Source organism: Haemaphysalis longicornis, unplaced genomic scaffold (assembly GCF_048455015.1).
Source record: "Haemaphysalis longicornis isolate Haplotype H1 unplaced genomic scaffold, Haemaphysalis longicornis Haplotype H1 scaffold_12, whole genome shotgun sequence".
NCBI classification, from domain to species: Eukaryota; Metazoa; Arthropoda; class Arachnida; order Ixodida; family Ixodidae; genus Haemaphysalis; species Haemaphysalis longicornis.
The window spans coordinates 47,029,679-47,042,207 of NW_027526225.1; positions in this window are offsets into that span (position 1 = coordinate 47,029,679).

Here is a 12,529-nt window from a genome sequence, read left to right on the forward strand (position 1 = left end):
CTTTGGGGTCCTTGGCATTTGGAAATTTTGCAGCGTTCTCCTTCTCGACCAATCAGGAAATTTTGTCACGCACAAAGTAGCCGCAAAGTTATGTGACGACCACCTGAATGCTATAAAAGGTCTTTCTTTATGCCCGTATTGCGCTGTTATGTTGTTTCTATATCAAAATTGACATCTCGCACTAATATAAATAACTAATTGCCTAATGCATATTTTATATTCATCAAAGGGTTTTTAAAACGTGTATATATATGAGGGGATACGGTTGGAAAGAAACTAAAGTGAAAGAAAAAAAAGGAGGAACGATCAACTGGTTTGATGCAAGAGACGCCCGACAGCATTCTTCAATATCTTCTCTTTCTTTGTGCTATCGTTCTATCGCCTCCCACTGGTGTAGCATGTCAACCCCGAGCACAGCTCCCTTCAAGCTGAGGAAGCGGCGCCAAAACTCTCATACCAGACTCTTAGAAGGCGTGGCCCAACTTTGCCAACGATCGATTGCATGTTACACTTCCTATGATCAATCGGAGACCACCAAGGCGACAGTCACGATTGTATGGGCACCAGCTCATACTGACATCCACGGCAAACAAGATCACCAACCTCGTGGCCCGAGATTTAACCCGCTTAGCCAGCGCTGATGAATACGGGCCCGAGTCCATGCATCCTGCAGTCACAGACCAGGAAGTTACCCAGCATTATAGCCTCTTCCGTCGAACGTATTCCTTCCCGTACAAATGGCTACCGATTAGCCAGAAAAGATTACTCGCGCCCTGCGGGCATACACATCCCACACAGCACCAGACTCCACCTCTTTGACGGGACACAACTCTCTCCATTTCGTCGCTTCTGTGGAGAGCCTGGGAACCTCATACACATAGTAGGTGGCTACAATAACTGTACCGTAGATACACCCAACCTCCACGTTTCCATAGAGATTTGGGAGACAGCCATGGCCAGCTCCGGCCTGGAAGATCAGTTGCTCTTATTTGAAACGGCTGTCGATTCGGCCCCCTCGAATGAGGACGCCTCTCTGCACCCTTGCCACGATTTAATTAAACTTCGTTTTCTCTCTCTCTCTCTCTCTACAAGTGATCATTACTACTGCTTGTGACTTCACTTGGCTATCATCTTTCCTAGAGCCCAATCACTGTCACCGGTCGCTGAAGGGCCATTAGCAAGTTCCCATCTCTGGTGGTTCCCTATCCAATGCCGTCCTGTACACGCCATCCAATGAGCCTTTATAGTCATTCTTTCTTTCTAACAGCTCTGTTAGCAGATAAAAATGAGCAGAAGGAAATTGCTGTAAATGCCACCTGCCACGCTTAGCAGTCAGAAATTCACGCCGACGCCGGACTGTTTTCTACTTCTAACACTGCTAATGATTTCGTGTTAAAGCTAAAGCGCCTTTGAAACTTGGGGTAGATGAGAAGCGTAGCAGACCAACCGATTTATTTACAAAGCATAATTTTTTGCCTCATTGTGCGAAAATAAGGGTGCGTGCGAGCGTGCGTGCGTGCTTGCGTAACATTTGATGGATCCAAAAAAAGATGGCGGCTGCGTAGCCTCTCCTGCCCATCAAAGAGAGCGCCCGCTTGCCAGTAAACTACCTGCCCACCTGCCTGCCTACCTGCCTGCCAGGCAGAACATTCTGGTGAGGATGCATGATTTGGGGATGAGGGGCGGCCCGGCACGAACCACCGGGAAGGGGGGGGGGGGGGGCGAGCGTAGACGCAAAATGTCCCACTACGGCGACACTCAAAGGTACCAAAAAACAATTGTGTACGGACGGGTCGTCTGCTTAGTCGGTCGAGGCAAAAGGTAGCCTGCAGGGAGGCTGCCTATTGCCAGAAGATTATGGTTAGGATGCACCGATGGCGGAGGCGCTGGAGGCACCGGGGCGCTGCCGGCTGGCCAGGAGGGTACATGTTCGCCTTCGAGAAGATATTGGCGAGGACGCATTAATTGGAGACGATGTGCGGCCCGTCACTGGTCGACGAAGGGAGTGAATCACAGGGCGGCACCGCGGTGGCTCTGAAGAGCCATGCTTTAGAGCGCAGCCCTTAAGCGCCAGCTCCTGTGGTTTCGCGTAATTTCTCAGCGTCGCCCTCGTTGTAACCGAGAGAAGGAAGACGCACCGAAGATAGAGCGAGCAGGAAAGCGGAGGACGAGAGTACGGCGAAAGTGGGAGGGGAGCACGAAATTTCCCGACCGCGCGAGACATGCTCCACGGCAGCAACGCCTTACGAGATAACGACAGAGTACCGCATGCCGTCGTGCATTTGTTGAGGACATGATCGCTTCCTAAGACACAGCAGCTATGCGCCGTCACCGCAAAGACTACAGTTCACGCTGTGCTCAAATTTCGCATTAGCGACTACCGTAATCGTCTGCCATATTTTTTGTTTCCTCAAGAAAACTACTGTGGCGGATAAAAATTCCAGTGGTATGAGCCAAGAATAAAATAAAATTAAATCATAAAAATGAACGAACCTAAATTAATAAAGCTAAACTTGCGGCCATAAAGAGTAATGCTGTCACATTTATACGAATAGGCAGCCTTAAGTGTCACAACGAACCTTTTGTTTTGCTTCAGTTATTGTTGTAATCGTTGATCTACCTGTCACGATTTGGCCCGCTTCCTGAACGTGGGAGCGTCGTAGTACCCTTCACCCGAGTGACGACTCGCAGCGTGCTGGTGGTTACGGTAACTGACCGCGAGCGGCTGTGCTCGTCGGTGTTTATTCGCCAGCCATGCACAATGTTTCCCACCGAGCCTGGCAGAGCCACCGAACGTAGCGGCCAACTAAAACTTGGGAGGGGGGGGGGGGGGGGGGGGCGCCTCATTGCCTGCGTTGCGTCGGCGCGTTAAATCAATCAATCAATCAATCAATCAATCAATCAATCAATCAATCAATCAATCAATCAATCAATCAATCAATCAATCAATCAATCAATCAATCAATCAATCAATCAATCAATCAATCAATCAATCAATCAATCAATCAATCAATCAATCAATCAATAACAAAAAATTCCCCGCATTTCCCCGAGGGGAAGAATGTGAAAGTGCGAATGCACGAGTTGAATTTGCGCGGTTCGGTAATGTTCGCGAAAGAGAGATCACACACACACACACAACTACAAAGAAAGAAAGATGCATTTATTCACAGACACCTATTTGTGTTGTCCTTGTACTTGAGTGCTAGAGCGGATCTCAGCTTTGAAATTTCGTGTCAGTACTCCTTTAAGCGGGTGCATTAGCCCTTCTCACGTCCGATTCCTGGCCAATCCCCCACGTGGGTATGTGCCATGTCAGCGGCCAGGCAGCGCGCGCCCATCTCCCCCCGTTGCTAAGGAAGACGAGGAGCGCGCACCCGCAGCTTTTGCTACGCGGACTACGGCGGCGCACGATTCAGGCTCGCTTAAGAAGTGCATTCGCACTTAAAAAATCAATCAATCAATCAACACTTTCAATAGACGCTTTCACTCTTCTACGAATCTGGAAGCACTGCGAAAACTACAGCTAGAAACAGTGCGTGATGCGCTCGTCGCTGCGCATGCAGCTTCCGTTTCTGCTTCGCTTTTGTGGCTTTCTTTTTAAAGTGGCTGTCAAATGCGTTCTATTCTGCATTTTAAGGAAAGCCGGCAAATAGCCGCTACACCGCTGTAATGACGTCATTCAGCGGCCGAAGAACGCCAAGACCGGGAAGGAGAGAAAAATATTTAAAGCAAATTTTCAAGTTATGAGATGAGGAGAGAGCAGTTAATTTTGGCTGAGGCACTTTGCGACCCCCTAATCTAAGTACAGGATGTGTTGGTTGACTACTTTCCGCAACCACTCAAGATTTCGAAATAAGTTGAAAAAAGTGTTCCAGGGTCGCTTTTGTTTGGCCAAGACAAAATATTTGCACAAAGAAAGATTCATTATGACTTTGTTTTTATGCCGCCTTGATAAGGAAACGAAAAACGAGCACAAAAAAAAATAACAGAAAAAAAAACACGCCTGCTCTTTCTCTTCGAACCCGTTTGAACCGGTTCGAACCGCTTCGAACCGGAACAGAATGGTGCTTTGGAACGGAACCCGAACCGAACCCGAAAGACTTGAATCCGAACCCGAACCGCACCCGAAAAAATTCCGGTTCGACACCCTGATTGTGACCGAGGCTTCCGTGTGGAACCCGAAACGTTAATTTATGGAACGGCCTTCCCCACCATATCGCCGCCATCACCAGCCCTGTCTTCTTTCAGTGCCGAAGTAACGGCTCACCTGTCCTGTTAAATTTTTTGTGGCTACAAATTACTATTTTCCTGTGCTTACACCACCCCTTATGTAATATCCCCATTTGGGGGTCTTTAAGGAAATAAAATAAAATGAAATGAAATGAAATAAACTCGAAATAACTTGTGGTTGGCGCCCTGTTCTTTCTTCTTCAAAATGCATCCCGACCAGACGGGCTTCCGTCATACCCTTGACTTCAGTGAAAGGGGTGTATTGACAAATAGTATTTACAATAATAAACGGAATAGTAGTGGCAGACAAGGCAGCTGCGATGTCTCAGGAACAGCTCGCAAACCGACACTTGCGAGCGTCTTCGTCTCCCTCCTTCAGCCTATCGGTCGGCTTATCACAGAGGCGCGTACCCGTACAGAAGGTTGAGACACCAGTTAAATTTATGGTTAAAGCAGCAAGAAGCCAAGGAAACGACCTCGTGACATGACCCCCGGCGGCAGAAGCGACGTCCCGGTGCTGACGACGGTATAAGCTGAGGGCTGAGCTCAGTCGAGGAACACGTAGGGCTTCGGGCGGGACACATGCACAAGTTTAAACGTTGGCTGCGCAGTTGACGACGAGGGCGTGACTGGAATAATTTCTTAGGTCACGGGAGTAACCAGTCGAATGATGCGGTACGGGAGTGGGGAGCAGGATAGTAGTTTTTCGAATAGCCCAACATGTTGTGAAGGTGTCCACAGGAGGACCAGGGAGTCAGGAGGGAAGCACACATCGTGCTGGTCTTAGCGACGTTTCTACCTTGCCTGCGACGCCGCAATCTTGGCGCGGGCGATCTGGGAGGCCACATGAGCCTGCGAAATAACGTCACGTGCGCATTCCGCTCTCGGTGTGGTCGTGCCCATGGTGGTGAACAGGAGCCGGGGCCATGGCCTCTATTTCTCGGCCCACTATCTTGGTCAGGGTGTCGGAATGTGGCGTCGGGTTTGGTGTCGACGGTGGGCTGGGCGGCGCTGCCACATGCGCACACGATGAGGCTGCTACGGTGTGAGGCTGCTGGTGAGGCGGTGAGGCGGTGTAAGAATGCCTGCTGAACTGCTGTCCGATGCGGCGACGTTTCGCTTGCTCAAATCGGTGACATTCCTTCAGTACGGAGTCGGAACATGAGCAGATTGAAGGCATCATCTGCGATACCGTTAACTACGTGCCCAACCTTGCCGGACTCCGGCATCTGGGGATCCACTTTTACGGAAAGAGCCAACACGTCCTGGATGTAGGTGGCAGGATTCGGTACAAAACTGAGCGCGCGAAGAGAGATTTTTCTTCGCAGCTAGCTGACGCCCAAGGGACTCACTGAACAAATCGCGGAACTCCTGTTTGAAGATGTCCCAGCAGCTTATTAACCTGGCTTAGTTGGTTAGGAACCGAACCCTTGCAGTTCCTTTCAGGTGATATATATAGAACGTTCGCCAGGATGATTGTTTCATCCCACCGGCTGTGGGCCCTGACGCGCTCACACTTGCTGAGCCATTCATCAGCGTCGACGTTATCAGCGTTAGAAAAATCACCGGGATCACAGAGGTGGGAAACAATGACGACGGCGTAGTGGATCCAGGCTCACCGGTGGGCCGCATTACGCAACTTATATTGCCCCTACAAGATTGTCCTCCACAAAAATTGTTGTGACGCCGACTTTTACGGGCCTCGGAGTAATGACTATGGTAGGCATACGTGGGGTCCTGTAAAGTAAGGTGGTATAGGCCATTGGGCTTTCTTGCTTGCTATGCGACCCCGCATTTTGCTCTTAAAATGACTTCTCAGCAATCATTTGTGTTGGATAGCGTAGAAGAATTTACAAAGGCTCCGTGTATGGCATCTACAGGCATACACGGAGGCATTTTTCGCTTCGATATAAGACTGGTTATGCCTCCACATGAAATACTGCCTTTTAAAAAATTCGGTTGTGTATTGAAGCACAACACACCGAGCTCACCCGAAAGGGGCTCGGTGTGTAGTGCTTCGTAGAGATACATCGCACCTAAGCGACGTATTTAGTGAAATACTGTCCAGCCTTCATACTTTGAAAGCAGATTGCCCATATTAAATGTATGCCGGTGTAGTAGTGACGCCGATTTTAAAGGATCTCGGCGGAAAACACTTTGTGGAGATGCTAGTGATGTTGTGAATACATATAGTAATGTAAATTATACGTATATAAATATATTTTTATACAATTATATAAATAAAATAATTATTTGATTTGATTTGATTGTGGGGTTTAACGCGCCGGCGCAACGCAGGCGATGAGGCGCGCCGTAGTGGAGGGCTCCGGATTAATTTTGACCACCTGGGGATCTTTATCGTGCGCCGAAATCTCGTACACACGGGCGTTTTTGCTTTTCGCCTCCATCAGAAAAGCGGCCGCCGCGGCCGGGAATCGAACCCGCGACCTCGTGCTCAGCAGCGCAACGCCTTAGCCACTGAGCCACCGCGGCGGGTAAATAAAATAATTATATAAATATACGAAACTATATAATAAAATGCCCTAGGATCTGCATATTTCGATGTCAAGCAGCTCATATTGTCCCTGGAAGGATGCTTTTCCCGCAGCAATGCATTTGGGTATATAGTGAACTAAAATTTAACGGGCTCCGTGTATACGGCTTTGTAAGGACACATTGGGCCTTGCGAGAGTATTTACTAAATTCCCTAGGGCTCTCGTACATTGGAGTCATTCTGCCAATATTGCCGCAAGAATGTCTTCTCAGCCGTGCGTGTGTGTATAGTTGTGAAACCAACTTTAAAATGTCTTCATGTATATTTCTTAGTTGGGATGCATGGTCTTATGAAGGCGTTCACAAAAGATCCTTAAGTTATTACTGCGAAAGCGGCAGCTAACCCTACAGGTAGGAACTCGAGCGTTCCTGGCACAGAAAAAGGTTGATGAATGACGCACAATATGGTGACCTTCTCAGCTAACAATGAGTGCTTGAAATGACGCCACATTTCCGGAGGAAGCATTTGTCCACAACGCACATAATTGAGTCGAAAAAAATGGGTAAATTTGTTTCTGGCAGGGATTTGAACCAGGGTTCTCCTGACCCCGGCAAGAGCACGGGATTACCACAACTTGATTAGTATAGCTGAATGAATGTGGCCATAGTGAAAATGTAGCGGCCTGCGACTCAGAAGACTCTATTACAGACACGTACTGTGGCCTGCGTGAGTAATTTCAGCGGGTTAATTACAGAGGTAGCAATTAGGCGACTAGTGAAGCACCGTTCGGCTAATGTTCCAACATGGCTGATAAGCCAAGTTTCTTAGCTGCAGTAATGAAAAGAGGAAGATGCAAAGGGAAAATAATGGTGGTAATGACGACAGCGTGCAGTCCCACCGCTAGACACGGGCCGTTCAAGGCGGTATAAAGAAGGTGGCGCCACTGTAGGGACCACCTTACGACTGCCCATAAAAAGAGCACGCCACCGTTCACGCTACAATTGTTCTTCGAATTTCTTCCGCGTGGTCCATACGATGATGTACTTGCAAGTGCTTCATCTAGGAAAGCTGTGAGATGCTGTCGCCCACTGCAATGCGGTGCTGACGGAGGGAAGGAGTGTCGGAACGCGGTGAAGAGGGCCAGCAGAGCCAAGGGACGGGAAACCGGCCTCCACAAAGCAAACTGAGGGCGGAGCAGCGGAGACGGCTGGAAGGCAGAACTAGAAGGCGCGACCGCGAAGAGGCTGAAGCTACTGAAGCTGCTGAAGCTGCTGAAGAGGCTGAAGCTGCTGAAGAGGCTGAAGCTGCGATGGACTGCCAGGCAGGCGTAGCAGTGAAAAGTAGCAGTGAAGCCATTGCCGCGATCATACAGTGCTGGGCCAACAGATGGCGCTCCTCCAACACAGCATGGCTGCGCACGCAATGCCTGCGTATCCGTTCGATATTCAACGTTAATGCTATCGCACTCACTGCGTCATAAAAAGTGTCCAGGTATTGTGCATCGTAAAAAGTGCCCAGGTATTGTGCGAGTTAGCGGGCTCATGATCTTGAAATAACAACAGCGAGAAAAAAAAAGACGAAACGAAAGAGTAGACACGCAGAGACATGGACGGCCACTGCCCAGTCCTACAGCAGCGCCCTTCTGTGTTTCTACTGGTGTAGTGTTTCATCAGGTTTTACATCAAAGCTGTGTATGCCTCGTTTCTACACAGAGCGAGAGCGAATAAATCACCGTATAATTGGAATTCTTCGCACCCAAGAACGAGTGTTTAGTTTCCTACGTGAAGCGCTCCTGGAGTGACGTTCTTACCGCTGTTTTTGCCGCTCCGCTTGAAGAGCTTCCGGCAAAACTCTGTTCGGTGTTTTTCACGTCTAAGCACGCGAAATCACCGGTTGCTGGTTGAACGAGCACGGGTTCGGAGTGACGGGGGGGGGGGGGGTTGGGGGTGGAGAGGGGGGTGGTTGACGCGCCGCCAGGCTTCACGCGGTCACCATTGACATGCCCGTTCTGCTGTGGGGAGATTGATTTAAACGTGGGCTTTTCACGGCCAAATGCGACCTGACTGCTGACTTTCGTGGGCGAGTTGTTTGGGTTGGCGGTATGTTACACAGGCAGTAAGATGCCCACGACGCGGGGGTAGGGAAACAGAAAGCCCAATGTTTGACCACTACAATAAAACTCTCGTCCTTCCAGGATTCATTAAACTAATAATCTAGGAGGCACGCTCAATCCATGGAGCAAGGAGAAACGGGAAGTGGAAACGACGCTTCCCATTGCGGCCAGATAACGTCAAAGGTGCTTGTACTAGGTTAAGCTAGCGGCATCTCTCGCGGGAGAAGAAACTGTGCGGCATTCCACTGCGCAGTCCTGGAATGAATTGTGGCTGCTCTCATTTCATCCATAAGGGGAGGACATCCTTTCCTTCGCCGTCGCGGCCACGAACCTTCGTAGTCAGCGTCCGTTTTCATTGTGACATTATCTGGTTGCTCGCCGTGCACGCCCGCCTCAATGGTCCGTTTCCACTCCTATTATTATCTTGCTCTGCGGCTCAATTGCAAATTACAGACAAACGTGCTTTCTTTTGTGCACTTCCTGGACTGCACTCAGCTTCCCCGGTCTTCCTTCTTCGCAGAGTGGAAGGCACTGAATTTTTTGTTTGCGCTGTAGTGATTTCTTTAAAAACGTTTTTCGGTTTTTTAGAAATTGGATGTCAGACTGTGTATATGACACCCAAGATGGTTCCTTTAGCAATGCATTCGTGTATGCTGGTGAAGCCGCCTTCAGAGGGTCTTCATGTTGTTGCGTTCTGGAGGGATACCTGGGTTTAGGGGCGAAACCCCTTAGGGGCTCGGGCTGCAGTCGTCTTCTGTCGTTGTCGTAAGCGTCGTTACATGTAGTCACAGTACTAAAACACAGGGACACTCGTTTACGCCTCGCGCTAGAACATTAGGCGTACTAAAAAAAAAAAAAAACACCGGGGCACTCGTTTACGCCTCGCGCTGGAACGCTTACTAACGCGCACTAAAAGACACCGGGACACTCGTTTACACCTCGCGCTAGATAACTTCGTGCTTCAAAGACGAGACTATTACAGCAAAGGTGTATACCTCTATCCTTCAACGGTTTCATTTCCGTTGGCAAATACGCTTATACACTGCATGCTTCGCTCCTCCTCAGGTTTCACGTTAGTGAAGATGGCCCGGGAGTTTTATGGAGTAATTCAATAAAGGCTGTCGGGCGTTTATATTTTGACCCACCGGGGTGGCTCACTGGCTAAGGCATTCTGCGGCTTAGACGCGGTTTCGATCCCGGCCGTGGTGCCTGCTTTTCAGATGGATGGAGGTGAACAGCGAAAACGGCCGGCTGTCGACTTTTCGGCACATGTCAAAGATCCCCGGGTGCTCAAAATTAAACCGGAGCCTTCCACTTACGGTTTCGGTGCCGACATGAGGACCGCACGCTTACGGCTCCTCTTTCTACAGGTTGGTGAATTTTGCCGTTATAAACGAGTGCCCATGCGCTCAAGGTCGGCACCGAAACCCAAAGAGTCTGCTTGTATGAACATTGTAAATAGTCTCGTAGTGTGTAAACCATGTACATTGCACAGATGTATAACAGAGGCAAGATTACTGTTAGCTGGTGATGTTGAAGTTAATCCCGGGCCTATAAATAAGCAAACAGAGCAGGAGCTTATCGAAACCATGCGACGTGAACCTAAAATAATAGAAGACCAACAAATAATAGTAAAAGAACTTAGGGAGCTAATGAATCACCAGAAATCACTTGAAGAAAAAATTGATAAACTGGCATCAAAACTGGAAGGTTTGACTGAAGTGACTTCCGTAAAAACTTCCGAACAGCTTCAAGCTCAGAACTGCCAGTTGTATGATGCCATGCGTAACGTAATACACAAGCAGGACGATTTAGAAAACCGGTCACGCAGGAATAATTTACTTTTCTTTGGTTTGAGCGATGCTGATAAAGAAACCTGGGATGAATCATAGGCGAAAGTTATCTCTTTATGCGCAGAAAAACTAAAAGTGCCGGTGAGTCCTTCTTCAATTGAGAGAGCCCACAGGATAGGAAAGTGCGCTGAAGGAAAACTAAGGCCAATCATTGTTAGATTTGCTCAGTTTAAAGATAAACAGCGAGTACTATCTGCGGCTTCGAAGCTGAAGTGTACTGATTTTTCATTAAGCGAAGATTTCTCAAAAACTGTGCGCATTTCCAGAAGCAAATTGGTGGCATTTGCGCGTGAAAGAAACACCAAGATAACCCTAAAGTACGATAGGCTAAACATGGATGGTAAAAGATATTTCTGGGATGCATCAGGCAGCACTGTTCGAGAATGTGATTGGAGTAGTCGAACAGCAGTAGTTAGGCAGAGTGAGTTGAGCAATGAAGCTAGTTTTGTTGACCAAGAGGGCAATCAGTAGCAACCATTGCCCGCTGCTTCGCAATCATCCCGACTAAGTCCGCGTCCATCTGATCACCTGTTAATCATCGTAGTTAATTGTCAAAGTCTCAAAAATAAGTCTACCGAATTTACTGCACTGTTGAGCATGTTGCAGCCGGATGTTGTTATTGGTGCAGAGTCCTGGTTGAACTCTGATATAACTAGTGCTGAGGTCTTTCCTTCGGGATTCACAGTCTATCGGAGGGACAGAGATGCTCGGGGAGGTGGTGTATTTATTCTGGTTAACGACATTATCGACAGTGTACCCATTAATAATTTTGACAGTGTCTCGGAAGCGGTATGGTGCAGACTAAACGTATCACATGGAAACAGTCTTGTAGTTGGCTCTTTTTATAGATCACCCAGTTTTAATAGTATCGAACCATTTTGTAGTTTATCGAGAACGTTATCAGTTTTCGCATCGGAAAAAGTAATATTAGGGGGTGACTTCAACACGCCAGAGGTTGAATGGTACGAACGTTTACCGGTTGAAAGCAGCCGAAAAACGCTTCACACCGCCTTTTACGAATAATTCAAGTCTATGGACTACATCAGTTTGTTGATTTACCAACCCGTTTTGGTACTACTGGAGGTAACGTATTAGATCTACTGTTCCCTAACGACACTGATTTAGTCGAGTCTGTCACAATAGTCCCAGGCATCAGCGATCATGAAGTTGTGCTTGGTTCTATTGTTTGTGAAAGACCTGTGTGCAGTAAGCAGCGTCCGCGGAAAGTGTACATGTATGACAGAGGTAATTATGACGCAATAACCAACGAAGTTGACTCTTTCTTTCCGACTTTTTTAGATCAAAGTTGTCTCACTAATATTAACAATTTGTGGGCGCTTTTTAAAGAAAAGCTACTTGATTTTATTAATATGTATATACCGTCCAGAGTGTTGTCGGGGAAACAGTGCTCTGAAAAACCTTGGATTAATGCTAAGCTCCGTTCCTCAATAAAAGCAAAATCACGGGTATTTAAAAAGTACCATAAATCAGGCCATCCTGCCCTCTACACTAAGCTAAACTCGATGAATAAAAAACTTAAGAAGGAACTATGGCAAGCGAAGCTTGCGTACTTGTCAGGTCTAGCTTATAAAATCAAAACAAATCCATAAGAAGTTTGGCGATAGATAAAGAGTAGTAAAAAAGACGGCAATGCAATTCCGGTCATATATATGATAATAAATTGGTTAAAGATGACGTAGGTAAAGCTGAATGCTTTAGTAAGTACTTTCATTCTGTATATAACTCACACCAACTGAGTGTAGTTCCTGGATATTTCATACACTTGCCCAACATGGACGAAATCGTTATAACTTAACCAGGTGTACGTGCTCTGCT